This window comes from Alexandromys fortis, unplaced genomic scaffold (genome assembly GCF_014885135.2).
Source record: "Alexandromys fortis isolate MF-2015 unplaced genomic scaffold, M_Fortis_MF-2015_v1.1 scaffold_1, whole genome shotgun sequence".
Lineage (NCBI taxonomy): Eukaryota > Metazoa > Chordata > Mammalia > Rodentia > Cricetidae > Alexandromys > Alexandromys fortis.
The window spans coordinates 35509098-35531616 of NW_026067927.1; the positions used below are offsets into that span (position 1 = coordinate 35509098).

General features: G+C 48.1%; 1 pseudogene; it reads right to left on the reverse strand.

Moving 5' to 3' along the window:
* Positions 1-397: 397 nt before the first annotated feature.
* LOC126502605 (mitochondrial fission regulator 1-like) lies at positions 398-16863 on the reverse strand (annotated as a pseudogene).
* Positions 16864-22519: the final 5656 nt, after the last annotated feature.

Here is a 22519-nt window from a genome sequence, read left to right on the forward strand (position 1 = left end):
CTTCTAGTCTTTTTGCTTCCACAGATATGTAACATGTTCTTGTTTTAAAATACCTTGTTTATTTTTCCTACCGTTTAGACCCATCTTAAGCACACCGTCGTTTGTTTACTTGCTTGTATGTTTTTGACCCTTCTGGATGAAACATTACCTGACAAGAGCTAAAGTCTCTAAGGAGGCATGTGCTGGAATGGCTGTTCGGGTTTTAAGCTTCAGCTACCTTCTCTCCCCCTCCTCTCCTTTCCTCTCTGGGCTATCTACCCCCCCAGCACGGGCAGAGCAGCTCCCGAAGCTTGAAGGTGTCTGCCTGTCTATCTCCACTCATGCTTAACAGCCTGGAATCTTGGTCAGGAGTAAAGCAAGGTCCGGGCTCCTGCCTCCACCTGCCCAGGGCAGAGGCTCAGCCCTGCTCTAGGGAGAGGTGTGGGAGGGCAGGCTGCTGACTGGGGTCAGGGAACAGTGTGCTGCTTGCATGGATGACACAAATGAGGGATTTAGAGGCATGAAGCTGGTAGATGTTGCTAGGCAACCTCTCCATGGGGCCCAGCCTGGGTAACACAATCTGGGGAGCAGCCTGGTAGCAAGGCCTCCTAAGGACAAACCTGAACTTCACCATTGGTGTCTTCGCGGAGGTGGATGGGGCCGGAAAGGTCAGCAGAGCTGTTCTGCTACTAAAGCTGCGGGAACGCTGCTTCCACGGCCCCGCTCCTTCATCGCCGGTGTCCCCTTTTGCTTTTAATTTGTGCCCCATTCTGCACAAAGGAGGATCAGAAGTGGATTAGAAATATACACGCTATAGTAGGACAGACATCAAATAAGAAAACACTGGGGCAAGGGCAAAGTCAAGGGCTGGCTGTTAGGGGAGGAATCAACATGTGTCCGTAGGTCTGTGGGCACAGCAGTGAATGACAGTGTCTGACAGCCAGCCTTCCTGCTTGCTGTGTGATAAAGGCTGCGTCCAGGCGCCTGGTGGAATACGGCTCTAAGTCAGACTGAGTCTCCTAGTAAGAGGGTGTGCAATTGTGAGATGCTAGGTGTGTCAACATTGCTCTATCAGTAACAACACAGCGACAGTGGCCTTGTCCTCCTGTCTTCAGCTACAGAGCCTGCATAGGGTTCCCCAGTTTCCCCACCAACCTCATTTCCATGGACTAGTCTCTCGACTGAGGCCATGGTGTCAGCCCAGAGATCCAGGCAGGCTGCCTTATTGTGAGAACTCTAGGCCCCTTTGGTCTAGCCTATTTCTTATGCCCACCCCTTGCGTCTTAGGCTAGAATGTTCCAGCATCAGGAATGCAGTTTCTTCCCATTGCTGTCCGCCCTCTCCACTTACCCATTAGAGTCCTGGGCATATGTTAATGAGTTCGTTATGACAGCATCTCATTTGATGTTTCCAGCCACACTGTGAGCTTGCCATAGCTTAGCCATTGTCCCAGCTCCACAGACTGGAGTCACCTTAGAAGGGAGTCTTAAGGGGAAGGCTGCCTAAACTGAAACCTGTGGGCATGTCTGGGGGGACTGTCTTGATTGTTGACATAGGAAGACTCAGCCCACTCTTGGCAGCACCATTCCCTGGGCAGATGGTCTAGGGAAGCATGCAAAAGCTAGCTGAGGATAAACCTGTGAGAAAGAGAGCCAGCCAGCAAGCTGCATCCCTCCACGGTTTCTGCTTCAGGTTCCTACTTGAGTTCACATCCTGATTTCCCTTGGTGAAAAACTGTGGCTTAAAATGAGCCATATAAGTCCTTTCTTGCCCTAGTGCAGATAGCTTTGTCACAAAAAAAAAAAAAAAAAAAAAAAGGAGGCAGGAACAGGCCTGTGGGAGCTTAAAGGAAGCAGAGGCAGAGGGAGAGGCCGCTGCCCCGCAGTTTCTGCCTCCTTCTGAGAAGTTCTGTTTGGGAACCTGCCTGGCTGGCAGACCCATAAAGTGTTTGATCCTCCAGATCCTGGCTTCCCCCTGGGAGGCACATTGCAATTTCATTGCTTGCTTCAGTGGAGGGGGGGGGGGGGGGGATGATCCCTTCACCCCATGGAGATACAGTGAGCAGGCACTGGCCTCTGGGGTCCCCTCCCACTCCCAGGGCTGCCCCTTTGGTTGTCTACTTATTTATTGATTCATTCAACAAATATTCCCTGAGCGTGTGTGGTGCTGTGTGGTAACCTCTGGTCTCTTACCTAGGAGGCTTTGAGGGGAGCCGAGATCACCATGGGACATGACGGGGGAGAACGTGGCAGGGCCAGAGTGCCAGTTAGCAGCAGCAAAAATAGGGACACAAGCAGGTCACGCACACATGGCCCTGTGCCATGCCAAGTGTCCTGGATCCCAACCCCTTTCATCTTCAGCACCTCCCAATGGGCTTCCTCTAAATGCTCCAAGCCCACCTTAACCTGAGGAGCCCAGAATATACTATTCCTTTGTTGGTTACCCAAATGAAAACAAACAAACAAACAAACAAAAAAAGGCCTAATTTTTCTTGTTCCTAGAGGTGAGCTCATTCCAGAAGGGCTAGCCTGTAATACAAACCATCCTGTAAGAGGAGGACTCACAGCCAAGGGGCCCACTTTCCCCTGAGGAATGCTGAGGGAATCTTAAGAACGTCAGGGAAGTACCTTGTGCATTTCCTATTAATGAACGGCATCTGCTCTTGGGTTACTGAGCAGAACTCTTGGATGTGTTTCAATGTTTTGATCCCCTTTAAAGAAAGCAGCCGCAGCTATCCCAGGGATGAATTCCAAAATAGCCTGTGGCGGCCATAGGAGCAGGAGCTGATTGGACTGCTGGTTATCATCCCGTCCATCTGCCCGAGATAGAGACTTGTCTAAGTAAAACCACATTTCTGCTTTTCCAGGATCCCAGGTACCTACGGAAGGGACAGCCAGGCAGACCAGGAAGCAGCACCAGGCACATTCTCAGACTCCGGGAAGTAGCTGCCCACTGATAGAGGAGATTTAGGTGCGTTTGATCTCTGGTCCCCGATGCGCAGTCTTTGTCCTTTTACAAATGATTGTAGAGAATCTTGCTTTGAACGGCTAGGGTTGTTTGAAGAAGGCCAAGCTTCATTTGAGACCACACGTCTGGGAAGGACTGCTGTTGAATTCCAAGTGGAGTAGGTGGTGTTTCCCTCAAGGCCACAGGCTTGTTCTGCAGCTCTGGTAGCTGCTGGCCCATAGTGCATTGCGGCTCTCCTGCTTTCCTGCAGACCGAACACTGGTGGAGCTTTCCTGGGCAGTCAGTCTTTCTTCTTACCTTCATCCTGGTCCTGCTTACAGGTGTATCTCGTCTTCCTCACTGTGTGCCCTTATCCGGTCTTGGTCCTGAGTCTGGTGCATGCCCTGGGGAAAGGCTTCTTCCTAAGAACAGAATGATGTCAGGGCACCTGGGGACATAAAATATGGGAGGCGAAGTTCGTCATGGAAGAATCATGTGGGGGTGGGGGTGGGAGTGGGGTATGTGGGAGTGGGGGTGCTTGTGTTACTCAGGGCTTGGATGTACAGAGAGACACATGAGCCGGTCCAAATTCAGATGCCCGATCATCACTGAAAGACAGCTCAGCTTAAGGAAATTGTAACGCCCACTCCCACTCACCTTCCTAAGACATGTAGGTTGAGTGTGGTTTCCAGCACCCACACTGCTTGGGGTCAAGTCTTACGTTCCCCAGGTAATGGTCCTGTGGTTTAGCCATGTCATTTAATCTTCCCAAGCATGCATTTCCTCACCTAGTAACCAGCATGCCATTCATTGAGTGTTGAGAAACAAAATTGTGCACATATAAAACACTACTTGCTTTGCCTGCTGAGTGTCTACCTCTTGGTGACTGTATGTCCAGCCTACTGTGTGTCTAACCCACGGTGGCTGTGTATTTGGCCTGTTGTGTGTTTAACCCATGATGGTTGTGTGTCTAACCCACGGTGGCTGTTTATCTGGCCTGCTGTGTGTCTAACTGATGGTGGCTGTATGTCCAGCCTGCTGTGTGTCTAATGCTCGGTGGCTATGTCTTGCTTTGTAGTTAAAATTCTGAACTTATTCCTTTGTTTATGATGCATGAACTCCTTCCCTCATATGAACAGCTCTATATGCATATATATATACATATATAGATATAGATATATATCTCACGGGGAGGGGAAGTGAGATTTCATTTCAGTTTCATTAGCAAAAAAATAATGTGTGAAAGACAAACATTAGAAATCCTGTAAATACAAACTCAAAGACCAAGTTATTACTTACTAATATTCATCCTTAGGAAGGAACTCCATCTAGGATCTAAAATCCGTAAGAGAATGATGCCCTTACCCTAATCATTAAAAATAAAAACGTCAGACAGCTTACAAAATCATATCCAGTCTATCACAGAGCAGCCTCGAAGATATAACCTAGTGATTTAAAACCGAATAGTGGGCTTTCCCAAGAAACGTGGCTGCTTTATCTTGGGTAGAGCAGCAAGAGGAGGAGGAGGGGGAGAGAGAAAGGAGGAGAGGGAAGTGGAGAAGAGGAGGGGAGTCGTAAACAGTTACAAGGATACTGGACTTTAGGAGAGCCGAGTGTGGACAACAACACAATATAGAATTCATGGGTGTGTGCCCTTGCTGGAGGATGGGTAGTGGCTAACTCTCAATTAGAACCTTCAGCATATGGGGCAGTTCTCTTCGGCTGGATGAGACCCAGACACCTGCCCATGCTATGGCGTCTCAGTCCACTGCTCCTGCTGCTGGGAGAAAGGTGGGAATTCACGATTCTCTCTAAGGCCAGATGTCAGGCTCCCTAAATAGATTCGGCTTGCAAGGACTTCCACAGGGCACCAGGCAGCAGTAGCTACTGGAGATGGGTGGTAATGCTGAGAGACCTCTCTCATCTTGTAGTTTACAAGGTGAGGTGGCCGGGTTAGTTATTTTTCTGTTGCTGTAATAGAACATCTAGGTGAATCAGCTCCGAAACTAAAAGGTCTATTTCAGCTACGGTTCCCGAGGGATAGAGTCCATCATGGCAGGAAGCTGGGGTAGCAGGAATGGAGGTTAGCCTGACAGGGAGGGAGCAGAGAGGTCACATTTCATCTGCACATAGGAGGAAAGAGGAGAGAGAGAGGGACAGGAGGAGGGAAGGAGGGAGGGAGGAAGAGAACAGGAAGCAAGGCCAGACTATAAAGTTCTAAAGTCCACCCCCTTGTGACAAACTTCCTCCAACAAGGCTCTACCTCCCAAAGGTTTCATAACAGTCCCCAATAGTGCCATCATCTGGGGACCAAATGTTTCAAACGCCTGAGCTTGTAGGGGCCATTTCTCCTTCAAGCTATCACAGTCGTTAGGAGCATTGAGACAAACTGCCATACTGGGCTTAACAGTGAGTACGGGTTGTGATCACCGCTGGATGTGGCTAAAACAACAAAGTCCACATCTCGCTCAATAGAAACCAGACACTCATTTATCTTCATGCGTGAACACGCTAATAGAGCTCTCCATTTTAGTACGCATTTTGTCAGCTCTCTACCATAAATGTGATATGTGGCGTTCAGTACAGACTTACCAAGCACACTCATCTCAAAGAAAGAAAGATGTGATTGTTAAGATGCAAAATAATCCCATGGAAGTTGGAATCGTCAGAACATTGTTGAACTGTATATATAGTCCCTGCCCGTTAGGTCTTTAGCATAAGTATAAGGACCTGATGGAAAGACAGGCAACACACTCACAGTGGAGCTGTGAGACCTGGCTAAGATGCTAAGTGGGAACAGTAGGAATGAAGACAGAAGAACAAACGTGGCCTCGGGAGACTGGGACTCAGTGGTTCCGAGTATTGAAACAAAAAGTGACACCAAACCGTGATGGCAAATATTGGTTGTCAACTATACTCTCGTGGGAGGAGGGAGCCTCGACTGAGGGATTAGGGTCTCCAGATTGGCTTATAGACATAGCTGTGTAGTGTTTTCTTAATTGCTAATTGATAGATAAGGTCCGCCTACTATGTGCGGTGATGCTCCCTGGGCGAATGGGCCTGGGCTGTGTGGGAAAGTTATCTGAGCAAGGCAGTGAGCATCAGTCCAGTTATCTGAGCAAGGCAGTGAGCAGCAGTCCAGTTATCTGAGCAAGGGCGTGAGCATCAGTCCAGTTATCTGAGCAAGGCCATGAGCAACAGTCCAGTTATCTGAGCAAGGCAGTGAGCAACAGTCCAGTTAGCTGAGCAAGCCGGTGAACAACGCTCCTCCATGGTTTCTGATTCTGTCCTTGTCACCAGATTTATGCCCTGGAGGTCTTGCCCTGAACTCTTCCAGGGACAGATTATGACCAAGGAGTTTGTAAGATAAACTAAATCCTTTGGGTCATGGCATTGGTCATAGCAATAGGAAGCAGAATAGGACACAAGCAAAAAATGTAACAGCAATTGGCCTAACAACAAACCAACCAGAGCCCCAGAAGGAGATGAGAGAAAAAGGCAGAAGAAATCACCAACAAGATCAGGAAAAAAAATTGTGAAACTCAGGAAGAAACAGAACCCACTCAGCTCAAGGAACACAGAAAATCCCTAATAAGATCATAGCCAAGAGAGAAAGTCCTTATTTTCCTTTAAATTAAGAAAAAAAAATCTTGAAATCAGCCAGAAAAGGAAGAAAAAGCCAAAGTGAACAATTATAAGAATGAAGGCAAGGGCTCATCAGATATAACAGAAGACAGTAGACAATGATACAACGGCTCTAGCCTGGCAAGAAAGACAGATGGACAGCCCTGACAAACTGATATTTGACAGCCAGTGACAAGACAAAGAAGACAAAAGCCACAGAAATGTCTCCAGTGGTCAGGACATGGGAGGACTTCTAGGAGCAGGCGGAAATGATCTTTCAGAGGGAAACCTGGTCTACTAGAAAGTGGTTGCACAAACAGGACCATCAGTGTCACCAGCAACATCAGCATGTGATTGGAAGGCATTCCCCACAGGCTCATGGGTTTGGGCTTGGTCCTCAGCCTGTGGCACTGCGTTTGAGAGCTGTGGGGGCTTTGGTGGGGTCTAGCTTGGGGAAGTGGGTTGATAGGGTGGGTCTTACGGTTTACATCCTGGTGCCACTTTCTGTCATCTCTATTTCTGGTCCGCTGAGCTGTTGGCTGCCATGTGTTCTACCTCCATGAGCTGTTTCCACCACATTGTTCCAGCACGCTAGTCTGCGTCTTTTCAAACTAAGAGTCACCCTTCCTTAAGTTTCTTCTTGTCAAGCGTTTGGCGGCAAAGGTGAGAAAAGTGATTAGATGATTAAGGGTGAGTGAAAGGCACCCTCAAAACTCTTTAAAGGCAACAGGTCATGTAAAGAAAAATGATAAACATGTGACTTCCAACCTTAGAAACATACATAAACACATATGACATGTATGCCAACATTTACTTTGACATTTCTCAATGGCTAGTGTAGTACTGGAATATTTTTGAAGGTAAGTTGTGATGAATTCAAGATAAAGAATACAGTCTCTACAGAAATTTTTAGAGTATATATGTTCCTACTTCTAATCATATATAAAGTCAGTTTAGTGTGAGTCGGTGTACTGATCTGAAATAATAAATCTGTTAGAAAAGACAGGGTGGAAGGCTTCCTAGAGAGGTTACGCAAAGAGCTGGATAAACTGTCACAATTAGACATCCCTGCTCAAGGGACACTGCTAAGAGCGTTCATCGCTAAGCCATAAATTTGCCAACAGGTATACCTGACAAAAGACTTCCATTTAGAATATATGAAAGATTTTAAAAGTTAAATAAATGACGAGCATCCAATTAAAAGTGAATGAAATGATTTGAATAGAAACTTCATAAAAAATGTACAAATGGCTAGGAAGCCCACGGATGATGTACAAATGCCTAGGAAGCCCACGGATGATGTACAAATGGCTAGTAAGCCCACGGATGATGTACAAATGGCTAGTAATCCCACGGATTATGTACAAATGGCTAGTAAGCCCACGGATGATGTACAAATGGCTAGTAAGCTCACGGATGATGTACAAATGTCTAGAAAGCTCACGGACGATGTACAAATGTCTAGTAAGCCCACGGATGTACAAATGGCTAGTAAGCCCACGGATGATGTACAGATGCCTAGGAATCAAAAGTATGAAGCCAGGCCCTTCTGAGGACAGGAAGCCTCAGCAGCTCACAGTTTGGGAGGCTGGAAGACACCTGGAAAGTGTCTGGTGAGGGCTTAGTGTCTGGCGAGGGCACCTTTGGTGGTACCAGACAGTGAGAGAATCATCATGGCAAGAACACATTACATATGTGAAGGCAGTCAGACAGGAAGTTAGACGTGGTCCTTTGGAGGAACTCAATCCCAGAGCACAGCTTGCTCACTCAGGCCAGTACCAGGCCCGTCTGAGGACAAGGCTCCAGTGACTTCACTATGACCCTCTTGGCCCTACCGCTAACAGGGTACCTCCTCTCCCACCTCTGTTCTGACGAACAGGCTTCCACACGGACCCTTCAGAACAAGCATAAACATAGCAGCACATGAAAAAGTGCTTGACATCATTAGACCAGGAAGCAGGAAGTCCAGTCACACTGTCACCGCTGGACACCGGCACAATGTCGAGGTGAGACAACTTGGCACTGGCGGTGTCTGGAAGAACTAGATGCTTGTGCACTACTGGCTGGAGTGTAACGTGGTATGACAACCCAGGGAAACTGGCATTTTCTTAAAAGTTAAAAATACATCTATCCTGTGACCCAGAAATTCTAATCCTAGGTATTAACCTCAGAGAAATAAAAATAGGTTTCCATAAAAATCCTTGAATAAGAATATTCACATCATTCTAGGAGTGGGTCAAGCATGGTGCTACATGCCTGTCATCCTAGCACGTAGGAGGCAGAAAGATGGAGAATTGGGAGTGTAAGGACAATCTGGGGCTGCACAGTAAATTCTAGGCTAACCTGGGCTACCCATACACAATAAAACCTACCTTCAAAAATCAAAGGGCTGGGGTTGTAATTCAGTGTTAGAGCAGTTGCCCTAGAGTGGCCAAGGCTTTGGGTTTGATCTCTAGCACAACAAATAAAAAATGATAATTAAATAGCCCTCCCAAATCAATGACAGAATAAAAAAGCAAAAGTCAGGTGTCCATCGGTGAAGACTACATAAGCTCATCAGGCCCCGTCAGGCAGCAGCATGCACCCGTGGTAGAATATGTAGGCTATGCAATGCCATGGATGACAGCCAGGCATGTGAGTGAGTGAAGCTGGATTTTAAAAACTAAGTTACCTAAAAGAAAGGCTAAGTGGGGGACGTCGGTGTGTGGCGGCAGGAATCAAATCAAGGCTGATTTCTAGGGGAGCTTGGGAAGCCCATGTGAGATGCTGTCTTGTGTTTTCATATGTTCATTAAAACTGAACAGAGGACCAGAGACATAGACCAGTGACAGGGCCCTTGCTGAGCACATGTGAGGCCATGTGCCTTGTCCCCAGCACTGCAAAAGCAAGCACACAAAGCCAGGGCATCCATCTTACGTCAATTTCCATAATAAAAAATGTGATATAAAGGTTATTATTTTTTACTGACCTTCCAAACATAGGTAACAAATGTGATAGTCCGCCATTTCAGATGACTCAATGATATAATATTATCTTTTTTAAAATGACTTAAGCATGACTGTTTGCCTACATCTGTGTACATGCGTGCATCAGATGTATGCAGTGCCTGTGGCGGCCAGAGAGGGCGTCAGATCCTTTGGAGCTAGAGTCACAGATGGTTGTGAATTGCCACGTGGGGGCTGGAAACTGAACTCAAGTTTTCTGCAAGAACAAGTGCTCTTAACTGCTAAGCCACCTCTCCATCCCCCAAATTAGCTTATGACGGGGAGAAAATGCCATGAAAAACCCATTGGAAGGATGCAAACTGAAAACATTCAGTGGGAGCCGTGCACTCTCAACCTGTCCTGCAGCAGCACTGTTCTTGAGCTGACCTCAGGTCCTTTGGGGAAGTCACTGGGCAGGAGAGAAGCAGGCCACCCCTGCCCTGTGATGTCCACACGAACAACCACTGCTGTTGTCTGTCCACGGCATCTTCTGAAACTGGAGTCCCTGAAATGGTCATCGCCTGACTTCAAAAGCTGGGGGTTGTCTTGGTTATCTCTCGCAGAAGCTCAGCTTAACCTCCTCTCTGATCTGTGACATCAAAGACACTTCGGTTGCACAATCATCCACCACGATGGTGTCCCAAAGGCTCCTTTTGGAAGGTTTGCAAAGATTCAGAACCAATGACGAGTGAGGCTTCCCCGGGACCCTCTTGCCCACCCTCTCCTCCTTCTGGCTTGGCTCAAGGGTCCTTGGATGTGGTGGCAGAAGGTCTCTGGCTTCCTTGGCTATGGGTCTGGCAAGGCTCTGCTGTGCTGTAACTCAGGGCTAAGTTCCCAGCCCGTCTGTAAGAACAGCTCCATCAGACTCAGCCTGGGAGAGTAGGGCTTAACCATGTGTTTATGTTTATTAGGTCACTGGTGGGAATTTTCGTTGACCTGGGAGTGAGTCTGTACTCCTTTCTTGAACGGCCAGAGCATGGCCAGCAATGGTCAGCCAGCTTTGATGCTGTCCTACCATGTCCCTGTCTGGCAGGTTCTATTTGTCACTCTTGGGTTTTAGATGAAAGCCTCCTTCTGTTTGCTCTGCTTTCCCTGTGCCCCCCTGGAAAGCCTTACGTTCTAAAACAGTATAAATAGTGACATGTACACATGTTTTCTCTTTTCAAACTGAGCACGGTCGATGAGTTAATGGTAGACAAAACGGAATGAAATTGTGCTCCCTAGCTCTGTAGCTCCTTCCCGGGGCTTGCGTGGTTGTTCCAACTGTCACATCTCACCACCCATGCGCAGATGCGAAACTTCAGTCTGCTTGGGATTCTGGAGTTGGGCTTGCAGACGGAACTGAAGACCCTCGCTTTTGTAAAGCTGTTCTGTTTTTTACTTTTGTTTTTAAGCGTAGTGAGGTCCAAAGCTTACATCCATTTAGCTGACCTTTGCAGCAGTAAGAGCTGTTTTATAAGGCAGCTGAAGAAGTGAAAGTTATCCGCAGAGCCGGGTAATGTAAAGTATTTATGAATGGATGTGCAGGCCTCAACCTGGGGGTGTAAAATGCGCGGCTGTGCTCGGGCAGAGCTGCTGATGACTCAAGCCTTCTTCGCAGTAAAGCATAATTCATGCTGCTGTTAGCCCTTAAAACAGGAAATAATATACCCATTTAACTTGATCACAATTTATATTACATGTGCATATTTCTAAACAAATGATGTAGATGGAGAGTTTGGTAGCAATAATATTTATGAATTACACTTTTAGTTAGCAAAGGAAATGTGTGACCTCTTACATTTGGTTTGACATTTGAATTTGCTGTTCAGTGTATTTGACAGGCATGATGGATTCTCATTAGCTCCATGTATAAACAGGAAATGCTTCCTCGGTGAATGGTTATTAATGCAGGGCACCCCTGGATCTGAACGCTCGGTGGCTTATTCTGGTCCAGACTGTGACATTTAATTTCTCTCTTTAGAAAAAAAAATATAGTAAAAGTGAGGCTTTAATTTTGTCGCTAGAAACCTGAGCAGTATGAAGGCTGTGCTCAGAGTCTGGGAAATGGCGGATGAACAGTGGCAGGCAAGGCGGCTGTTGGAGGCGCAGAGGAAGGCAGTGGTCTTGGTTGCAGCCAGCCCCACGTGGACCTGCAACCGTCTGCCTTCGTTTCCAAGTCAGATAACCTATAGGAATTAGAACATGACGTGGGGCAGATTGGAGTAAGCCCACACTTAACCTTGACCCGCGGTGGGGATTAAAGCGGTTCCTTCAAAATGGGAGTCAGCACAGATTTTTGTACAGTGGAAGGCAGTGGGTGGATTTTGTGTTTTCGGCTCCAGCTTGGCCCTGAGCAGCAGTACCACACAGCAGAAGCTAGGCTGCAAGAACCAGAGAGACGTGTGTGACTTCTCTCCAAGCGAGAAGGGCTCCGGGCTAGCTGCCCACCGCAGGCCCGACCTGTCCCCAGATGGTTCCGAGCAAAGCTTAGAATCGTGTTAGATGTCAGGTAGAAACCCAGAAAGTGACGCTATCAGGCCCTTCATCTGCATTCCGGGTCTTCAGAGAGGGAAAGTAGCAATTTTATTGTTGGAGGTCAAAGTTTAAATTTAGTTTATATCAGATTACCCAAATACGCTTCTGTTGAAGTTAGAATCTCGTGTGCAGAGGGAACAGGACTGTAATAAAAGTGAACAGGGTGAGAAATAAACCCATTACAGATGAACTTGTCACTCTAACCCCCAACATTTAAGAGCCATAACCACCCCACAGGAAGGGACTTCACAGAACACCCTGTCAACCCCACGGCTACCCATCCTGGCCCTCCCAGCCTTGCTCGGTCTTAAGCTAGATATTTATGAATGAACTTGATTTTGCCAGTTTTGCTAAAAATTAAATCCTACCAGGACAAGGCTCTGTTTCCCTCACTGCTGTACCCCGACCCTGGCTTACAAGGGGTGTTCCCTGAAGGGTCTTTAGCTCTTGTGAGCAGAAAGCAAAGCCTTCATAAAACGAGGGATGTTGGTGCCGAGGAAGAGAACCAGGCCTTTGGGGCTCTAGGAACTGCTCCCAAAGAAGCTGGGGTGATATGTGGGTTCTTCTGGAGAAGCTGGGGGGGGCAGTTGTCAGACCATGAAAGAGGTCACACCTGCTTGAAGGGTTGAGGACCGAGTTAGGAGCACAGCCACAATGAGGACTTGTGTGCGTCTGTGAGCTCTGTCCTGCCCACATCCTTTTAGGACGGTATCTGTAGTGAGCAGAGCAAAGTGAATCCTTGTAGGTGTGGACTGAAGGCCAGGAGCAGGGACGGGAGGCTCCTGGGAGTGCTTGTGAGCCACACCAAGCAGGCCTGTCCGCTTTTTCGACAAGGGTGAGCATTCTGAGGGTGGGTGTGTCTCTCTCCAGAGCTGGCTTTACTGTGCCCATGTAGTCTGGAATGTAAGCTTTATCAAGAGTTGTGTGAGCTCTAGACCTATGGAGTGTTACCCTTTTGACAAAGGAAGGGTTTGTGGGAACACCACAGGCCTCAGAAACCACAGGTGAAACCGATTACTCTCTGTGCCTTTGATAACAGTAATTTACAAGCTGGTTGTTTTCTTCCCTGTAGAAATGGACACGCTCAACGCCCTCTTTGCCCAAATGCTGCCAGAGGAAGATAGTATGGGTGCTGTATTCTCCTGGAATCTCAAGGCAAACCACTGTTTATCAGTCTGGTAATGCCCATAGTCCAAGCTTTGCTTCCCAAGACTTGGCAATGCGTCCTGCCTGCTGCTTCACCCCAGGGTCAAAGTAGAGAATGAGAGACGCTGCCACGGAAACCAACTCTGAATGAACAGAGAACTTGCTTCACCTCACTGACGTGGCCGCTGCCTTCCAGGACAGTTGGAAAGATAGACTACCTGTTTGAGGCAGCATGACAGAGAGGTGGGCATGGTTTTAGAAGCTGCAGTGTGACCCAGAGATGAGCCTCACAGGCCTGTACCTAGGACTCCCAAGTCTTGGAACTGAGAGCAGCTTGGTTGTGAAGTCCCCTGGGAGACCAAGGCCAGGGAAAGGAAGCTGGTCTTCTTCAGATGTGGCTCGGTATTGATGAGCTAACTCCCCTTTCGCCTCCACACTCTCTGAAGACCAGAAGGTTCCACAGGCTGAATCATTGCTGAGAACTTCCTGCTGCTGCCTTCTTTCCTTGAGTCTTCATCGCTCCTTACCAGGTAACTTCACATCTAGTACCCTTCGTTGATATTGCGGTCTCCTCTTGCGTTGCCCTGGTCCTGCTTGGGATGCCCCCACCAGGAAGCCCCACTCCCGAACGTTCAGATTTTATCTACCTCTATACTTGTGTGGATTTCCTAACTGGTCTCTAAGGATGTTGGGTATTTTGCACCTACCTACCCTCTACTCATCCTGGGTAAAAGACCGTGTTTTTTTCTTTATTTTTTCCTTCCTTCCTTCCTTCCTTCCTTCCTTCCTTCCTTCCTTCCTTCCTTCCTTCCTTTCTTTCTTACTTACCTTTTTCCTTTCTTTCCTTTCTTCCTTCCTTTCTTGTTTGTTTTCTGTTTATTTGTTTTTCGAGACAGGGTTTCTGTGTGTAGCTCTGGAGCCTGTCCTGGCACATGCTCTGTAGACCAGACTGGCCTACAACTCACAGAGATCCTCCTGCCTCTGCCTCCTGCGTGCTGGGATTAAAAATGTGCGCCACCACCGCCCAGCAATGCTGTTCTTGAACCACTTCACAGTGGCCATTGATTAGTCTGCATATTGATTAAGCTTGTTCTGAGTATCTATAACCTCTTCCCTTCTTCCAGTGAACTTTGTATTTTAGGGTAAAGATTTTTTTCTACTTAGAATATTATAAAGTGATATGTTTTATATTTTAAAAACAAAGTAGCATCAAAGTCTATAAAGAAAATTCACAAGCATGGTGGCACATGCCTTTAATCCCACTAGTTTGGAGGCAGAGGCAGGAGGACAGCCTGGTTGTCACAGAGAGTTAGTTCTAGGTCAATCATGGCTACATAAGAGACCCTGACTTAAGAAAGAAAACAGGAAGGAAAGAAGGGAGGAAGGAATAGTTTGTAAGAGAATCCCTCTGAATCCCTCTGTCCACTTCCCTTCCCGTCCCCAAGACTATCAGAATCAGTTAATATAAGGTTATTCCACCCATAGCTTTCTTCAGGAAGTCATGAGCAAATTTAAAAATGTGTGTGTGTGTGTGTGTGTGTGTGTGTGTGTGTGTGTGTGTGAGTGAAGGTTTTGCCCATGTGGGTACATGTGGAAGTCAGAGATTGGCACTGGTTGTTTTCTTTGATTGCATTTCAACCTTATTTGTTGAGGGCGGGTGTTCACTGAACTTGGAGTTTACTCTTTGAAGCTGGATTGGCTAGTCAGCAAGCCCCCAGACCCAGCTGTCTCTGCCTCCCAGAGCCAGGTTCCAGGCCCGCACCACCAGGCCCGCACCACCATGCCCCCAGCTTGTACATGGATTCTGGAGATCCAAATCAGGTCCTCAGTCTTGAAGTGCAGCAAGCACTTCACCTACTAGCCATCTTCTATCCCCTCCCTCCCTCTCCTCTCATCCTCCCCTCCACTCCCCTCCACTCTCCTCCTCCCCCTCCTCTCTTCTCCCATCTCTTCTCTCCCCTCCACCCTCCTTCTTCCCTTCCCCTCCCCTCCCCTCCCTCCTGCCCCTCCCTTCTCTTCTTCTGATGCTGCACTCAAACACATCTTTCTGCCTTGACATTGCTCTTTAACCCTGTGTGATAGATAAGATGAGTACGAGAGTTTCTAAAGAAAACCTCCATTGGGGATGTGGGCAAATTCCAACCTCATGACCTACAGCAATGCTGCTGAAATATTACGGTATGAAGGCCTAATGTCCAGCAGGACATATCAAAGGGGAGTCGATCTAAAGTGGGAGTCGTGTAAAGTGGGAAAGTCCACCGTGGTGTTCTGTTAGCCAACACCAACTGCCACTCATTCCTCCTTCCTAACTGCTGTTCATTCATATCCAGTGGTACAGGGACAGTGGAGTTTACACATCAGGAAGTGAATGTGATTTGATTTTAGTGTTTTCCTCTTCTCCTGTATATGGCACATATGTCTAAAGGGGATACTCAGGGACTTTATCTTTTTTTCATTGTCATAATGAAAATTTTATTAGATTGAATTTCACTTGGTTATACTTAAATATAAATAAAAGCCTGCAAGGGAAAATTAACACTGGAAACTGCTCGGCAGTGAAATTCAGAGTTAGTCTTTGTTTTTTTGTGTTTTTTTTTTGTTTGTTTGTTTTTGTTTTTACTTATGTTTTTCTCTAAGTTTGGGATTTCCAAAGAAACAACTGACTTAGGGTGAGAAAAGCAGAAATGCGAATGAAGATGCCCTCCTTGCTGGCCACGCTGTTGATTAGGAGTTGGGAACATTAAAGCCTTCATTTTCCCTGTAGACTTCAATATACATGGGCCAAACTGGGCTGGTTCGGAGGCAGCCTCCGACCCTTGCTTTGGAGATCCCCTTTCCATGTTGCCTCTGTTGAGTCGATGCTGAGAGGTGACCTCTTTTTCAGGGGCCTCTGCTCCAAGGGCAGCAGGGTCAGAGTAGCCACATCTTCCTCTGCCCTGGCCAACCATCACTTCACCCTGTCCCCATATTTCAGGGTCTCTAGAATATTTGGTATGTCAGACGTCTTCAGGAGGCTCTTGGTCGAAGTCTTTCCAAGACTGGGCTTTTGCTATCTTCTTTCTTTAATCGGATCTAGAGCAGACATTCTTTGGGGGAGAACTAGCGGAGGGTGAGGGTGCTACCTTAGCAGGTGTGGCCTGCCCTGGGTCTCTGTTGCTCCTACAGGTCACAGTCTTGGGCAATCTGAGGTCTGAGGGCACCAAGCTCATTCTTCTGCAAGGCCTTCTCACTGGCCAGGATCGTCTTTGAGGGGGTTTGTCTTGATACAAGTTTGGGAAGGAAGTGTGCTTGCTTGGGGCTTCTCAAAGCAAGAAATTGCCATCTTTGGGGCGGAGGGGGGGTTGGACCTAACCTCTGGCCTGAGTTACTGAGAATTCTCCTTCTGTGATGACCCACTCAACATTAGCCAAAGATGCCACCACAGCCTATGCACGGGGCTCCATTCTTTTGCATGGCTGGTAAGCTGAAACTGAACTCTTGAACAATGAATCAGAGATAAATTGGTACCAATTTTCCTTACGATATCTCGAGATGAGCTATATGGTTTTCCAGACCAAAGTACCAACTGCGTGCTAACTCCAGCTGGCTGCAGCACTATCCTCCTGACGACCTTATCTAGTCCAGCATTTTGAGTCTTCCCAATGTGCAGTTCAAGTCCTTTAGGCATCCACAGCAGCTCATGGTTCAAAGAACAAACCCGGCTGCACAGTGGCCTACACCTTCCTCAGCTTCTCCAGGATTCTGTCTTTTATTAGATGCCACTACGTACATTTTTATCTCTCCTTAGCAGTCAATGAGAGCTCTTTCTTCCACATCCTCAATGGAGTTAAGACATGCGTGGTGTCAGCGGCATGAGCCCTGGACCCTGCCCAGTTCTCCTCTTACTGTTCACCAGGAAAGGGGAGGGCTTTGGATCACACATGCTCAACTCAGGCCTTTTCCAAGTTCTCAAAGCAGCACATATCTTTTAGCAAAAAAAAAAAAAAAAAAAAAAAGACCAACAAAGAACCAAGTTTGAATTTAGCCAGCTGCGGTTGATGCCCTAAGTCACCAACCTCTGCTGAGGACCACAGAGCCCGCCTTAAGAGACCCTGGTGACAGGCACTCTTGTCCTGGGAGGCTTGAGGGCTGTGTCACCTGGCTTTCTTTTCAGTATCTGTTCCTGGACTGAGATTCCTTTAGGCCAAGCTTTAGCCTACAGCAGAATTTTTTATGGCTGTGAGCTAATCCCCTAGCAAACCCTGGTTTATATAGAGATGCTGACATGGTACTCTCTCTGGTGATTCAGCTGAGGCCACTGGGCTATTTATGACTCCCTGGTGCCAATAAGGGATAATTCTCATTTAGTGTATTCAGTTTCTGTTGGGACAGGGGTCTCCCTTGTCCCCCCAGAATGAATGTGGAACCTCTTACTCCAAACTTGAGCAAGTTCGGGGGCTGTGGTGGGGAAGGGGGGCTGCCTCAGAACAGCTCGAATCGCAGTAAGTTACAACCAAGGTGGGCTTTTCGTCTGGGATTGCAAAAGCCTTAGAAACAAATAAATATTTTCATCCCCTATTTTATCTCTGGGCAGTGAGCCCAAAAGGTGTCTTAATTCCATTCTGTGAAACTCAGGAGAAAAGCTAAGGATGACCTAATGCCCCCTTCCTCCTTTGCCTTTTTGTTCTTACTGCCTTGCCCACGACTGCTAGAGGCAAGGGAGTGGGGTCCGAGGGGCCGCACCTAGCAGTCGTGAGTCAGGCACAGCTGGAGAGTATGACAGACACCTTTGGGGGCAATACTGCCTGCGACCAGTGTATTCAGCATAGGACCAGATAGGGCTGGCGGGAGGTGACCAGCTCTTGGCTTGCACTTCATTTCAGCCAGAGGCTGAGAAGGGCCGAGTGCCTTATTTCCTTACTCCTGACATTCTGTTTTGGGTCGAGGTGGAATCCGACTTCAAAAGAACATGGAGATAAATTATTCCTAAGGTAAACTTACCGTTTTCAACGTTTTAAATACACTATTCATTGGCATTAAAGCACACTTGTGTGAAAATCTGCGTGGCTCTACAGTCAGGATCTCCTCCTCCAGACCCTTCTCATCTGCCCAGCATAAACCGTACTAAACAGTAGACACCCACTCCCCTGGGAAGACTCCTGCCACTGTGGAAGAGGGGTTTGGAGGCTGAGTCCTGATGACCAGAAGTTCGAGGCTGTGAGCAACTGGCCCGTTTACCATGCTGCAGGCTAGGACATGAGCCGGGGCTGCTTGGCTCCAGAGCCCATGCTCATAACCATTTCTGTGTATTTATTGATAAGCTTGAGGGCTCCCGCACTGATCCCCAGGCCAACAGGGTCGTCCCAGGAGCACCAAACATTGCTCTGAACTCAGCCCCAGCAGCCAGACCGGCCCCACCTAATTTGAGGCCTTTGAAGTCAGTGATGTCAGAACCAGGCAGCTGTGTCTTTAAGCAGCTTTTATGAGGCCTATCAGGGTGATGGAAGCACTTAGAGAGGCAGGCAGATAAAGGATGGCTGGACCCGCCTTGATAAGGTGGTCTGAGATGGGGTGACACTGAACCCCAGGACTGCGGTTTCTGTATGGGAGTGGGCGGGATTTCTGGCAGACTGGAGAAGCTGTGAAGACAGGCTGGCGGCCCTGGGATTTAGTGGTTTAGCTTTGTGGAAATCTCCAACTTCAAGGACTTCCCTGTGATGACTGAGCTCTGCCAGGCTAATTAGGAGCGAGCTCGGTCGAGCTCTGGAAAGAGGATGGAGCGAGAATGGGTGAGAGATGCCCAGAGTGGCCGTGAGGGAGGGAGGCGCGGTCGTCACTCATGACAGATGAGGATCACTGGGGACCAGCAGCACAGACTGCAGGGAAGGTGCTTGGGAGGTGTGCAGGGCAGGGGGTGAACCACCTTCACACAGTTCCTCTCTCGTGGCTCCCCTTCTCAATGGTCAACTGGGCATGGGGGCAGTGACTGACTAGAATCATCCTGAACTTACGGCTTGGCTAGGGACTAGCACTCATCTGGTGAAGACTCGTGGGTTTTTATATGAGGTGAAGGGGCTGCCATGGATGGGAGCAAGCAAGGAGGAACCATGCAGACGGTCCTTGGGCTTCCTTAGCATGCTCCCCACATGGAAAAAGAGTGTCTTCTCAGCCAGGCCCTTGGATGTGAGGAAGATCCCCTTACTCCCCCTGTCTTAGATCCAGCAAAGGTTAAACAACTGATCTAAGGTTGTACAGACCAGTTAGTATGTTCGTGTCTGTACAGAACCAGGGGAAGGGCCTGCCTGCACTCAGAAGGGCCTGAGGTGCGTAGAGTGTGCTGGGGACAGAGCTTGGAAGGCAGGCTTCATGTCAAGCAGCTGAGTAAGAGGCCGTACCATCCCTGTTGTGGCAAACAGAACAAGAGCAAAAGCAGGTCCCTGTGGGCAGGGTAGGGTCTAAGAGGGACAGGATTCCACTTTGCCGCATCCATGGAAAGGTTGGGTACTGGCTTCTTATCACAGCAACAAGTAAAAGGGTTCAGAAACCTGTTTGGGTTAAAGCCCCGCCTTTGCTCCTTTGTCCTTGAGTGGCTTTTTAACCCCTCCGTGCCTTTCCTCATCTGTGGAGGCATTAACCGTGCATATGGCTCACAGCTGTCTTGGGCAGCAGATGAACGAGTTCTTGTCTTTAGCTGGCTTTCTTCAGAGCGATGTGCCAAGAACTGAGCAGAGCATTTCCCGGGTTCGTAGACTTTCTCCCACTTGGCTTGGCTGAAGATGGTGGGGCAGAATTTGACAGGGGAGGGCACACGGCAGGCAACACACAGCACCGGCGTCTTTGTCCTCCTCTGACAGCGAGGGGTTGGTTCTGGAAGGTCAAGCCAGGTGTGGTCCTCACCTTTGAGGAAGCTCGCAGGCCAGTGGGGAGAGAGTTGTCCGTTCATTCATACCTTCACACAGCCACCGTTTATGGAACACCTGCTTTGTGCCAGAGACCCTCCTAGGTACCGGGAGCAGAGCAGACATGGAAAATGGGACATTTAGCTGCCTTCAGGACCTGACTGCTAGGCTGTGGGTTTACGTTACCAGAACATCATCAAGATACATTCAATTTGGAGTGATCAACCTGGCCTTCAACCCCTACTTGCCAGTCACACATCTTTCTGGGACTCTGAAGTCAGATGAGCCGGGGTCTGTATCTCAAAGAAGTTTTTTTTCCAAGAAAATAAGCAGCTAATGCACAGACAAGAAGCAGCTCAAACCTGTATTTCCAAAACGTTTCTGTTAACATGGGAAGATAGAGGTTTGCTGTGCAGGTTGATGAATATTTTTTTTAAATTTAGTGATGCATTTTTATCAGAGTCTAGAATTGTCATACAAAGAGACCGGACCACTGTCATTCTTGGTATGGGAAAACAAAACAAAACAAAACAAAAAAAAAAAAACAGTCTTTAGACCAAAGGATGAAAGCAGAGCGCAGATCTGTGCTTTGAGTGACAACATCGCCATGATCTTTGTGCACCTCAACACTGACCCTTAGATGGTCACCAATAGGACCCAAGTGGCAGGACAAAGCCACTGTGGATCGCATCACCATTGCATCATGAGTCTGAGGCAGCCTCACAAAGCAATGGGCTGACTTTGGTGGCATCCCCAGAATCAGACCCAGCCCCTCAGTCACATACTGTGGCTGGAAATACCACCGAGTGGCTGCCAAGCCTGTGCATGCGTTTCCGCAGGAGAGCTACACTAAGGGAGCCATTGCATTGGGTGATCTGACCCGTGTGTTCAAAGTACTCCCGCAAGTGGTCTGGTCACATGACGAACAAGTCGAGCTTGCTGTCCTGAGGTGAGATTAGTCCCTCGAGGTTTTAAGTAGTGCAAAAATCGAGAAACAGGTTGTTCAAGTTGAAAAAGAAAAGGGAAAACTCAAAAGCATTGTCATGAAGTTATCTTGGACTGAAGCAGCTTTGAAACTGGGTTGTGTACAAGTCTCAGCGACACTGATTTGACCACCTTCTAAATACACAACAAACACCTACAATTTTGAGCCTTTTAAAAATGATTTTTCTGGTATAGATACAAACCGTGGTAATTCATTTCAGAAGTCCACATGATAAAATCTAGAATTCCCTGGAAGGTGAGCCTCGGGGCGTGGCCTATGGAAGATGATCTTGATGGGGGTAACTGAAGTAGGGAAGACCCCCTACTATGGGTAGCGCAATTCCCTGGGCTGGGGTCTAAGAGAAAGGAGCTGGCCTAAAGCATTCCTGATTTTCTGCTTTCTGATTGTGAGTGATCAGGCTCCAGCTGCCCTGGCTTGGCCCTGACCCTGCCTCCCTGCCATGATCAATGTTGCCCTCAAACTGTGAGCCAATATGTGCCCTTCCTCCCTTAAAGTTACCTTTTGTCATAGCAGCAAGTAAAATAATAATAAATGAAATCGATTTAGACCAGCAGCTATCAATCCATGGGTCGTAACTCTCACCGAAGTAGCATGTCAGATACTTAGATTACAATTCATAACAGTAGCAAAATTACAGTTATGAAGTAACAACAAAGATAATTACATGGTGGGGGGTCACCACAACATGAGGAACTGGATTAAAGGGTTTGCAGCATTAGGAAGGATGAGAACCACTGCTTTTGATGGTCCCAGCCATAACTGGGGCCTTCCTGAGCTTTGGTCAATTTGAAGTAGAATCAAGGGGTTTGGTCTGAGCTAGCCAGTGAGCCAGAGGACCTTGTCTTCAAGAGCTAGAATAATAGACATTTGGCTCTATATTCTTGATTCTGCTGAAGACTCATAATGCATAACCCACAGGTGGGGGCTGAAAGTCACAGTGTACCCTCAGAAATGGAACTTCCTCCAGGACTGAGTAGCAGGTGTCCTGGGGAGAGGGATCAGATTATCCCGAGCTAAGCTTGCCTTAAACAGGCCCTATAAGTAGATGATCGGGGCCTCCAGATTCAGTGAGAGGTAGCCAGAGAGTTTTCATAGGTGGTGACTGTTTTATGTACCCTGCCTCTTCGGGAAGGACAGGGTCTCCTGTCACAGCTGGAGTCATAGAGACAGGACCTTTAGGACAAGAAGCACAGGCAGAACGGCTGACCCCTCTGCACTGACCGTCTACTGCTGACCCCCTGCAGCTGAACTCCCTACAGCTGACCCCGCTGCAGCTGACCGCCTACTGCTGGCCCCCCAGTAGCTGAACCCCCTGCAGCTGACCCCCCTGCAGCTGAACCCCCTGCAGCTGACCCCTTGCAGCTGAACCCCCTGCAGCTGACCCCCCTGTAGCTGACCACCTACTGCTGGCCCCCTGCAGCTGACTGTCTACTGCTGGC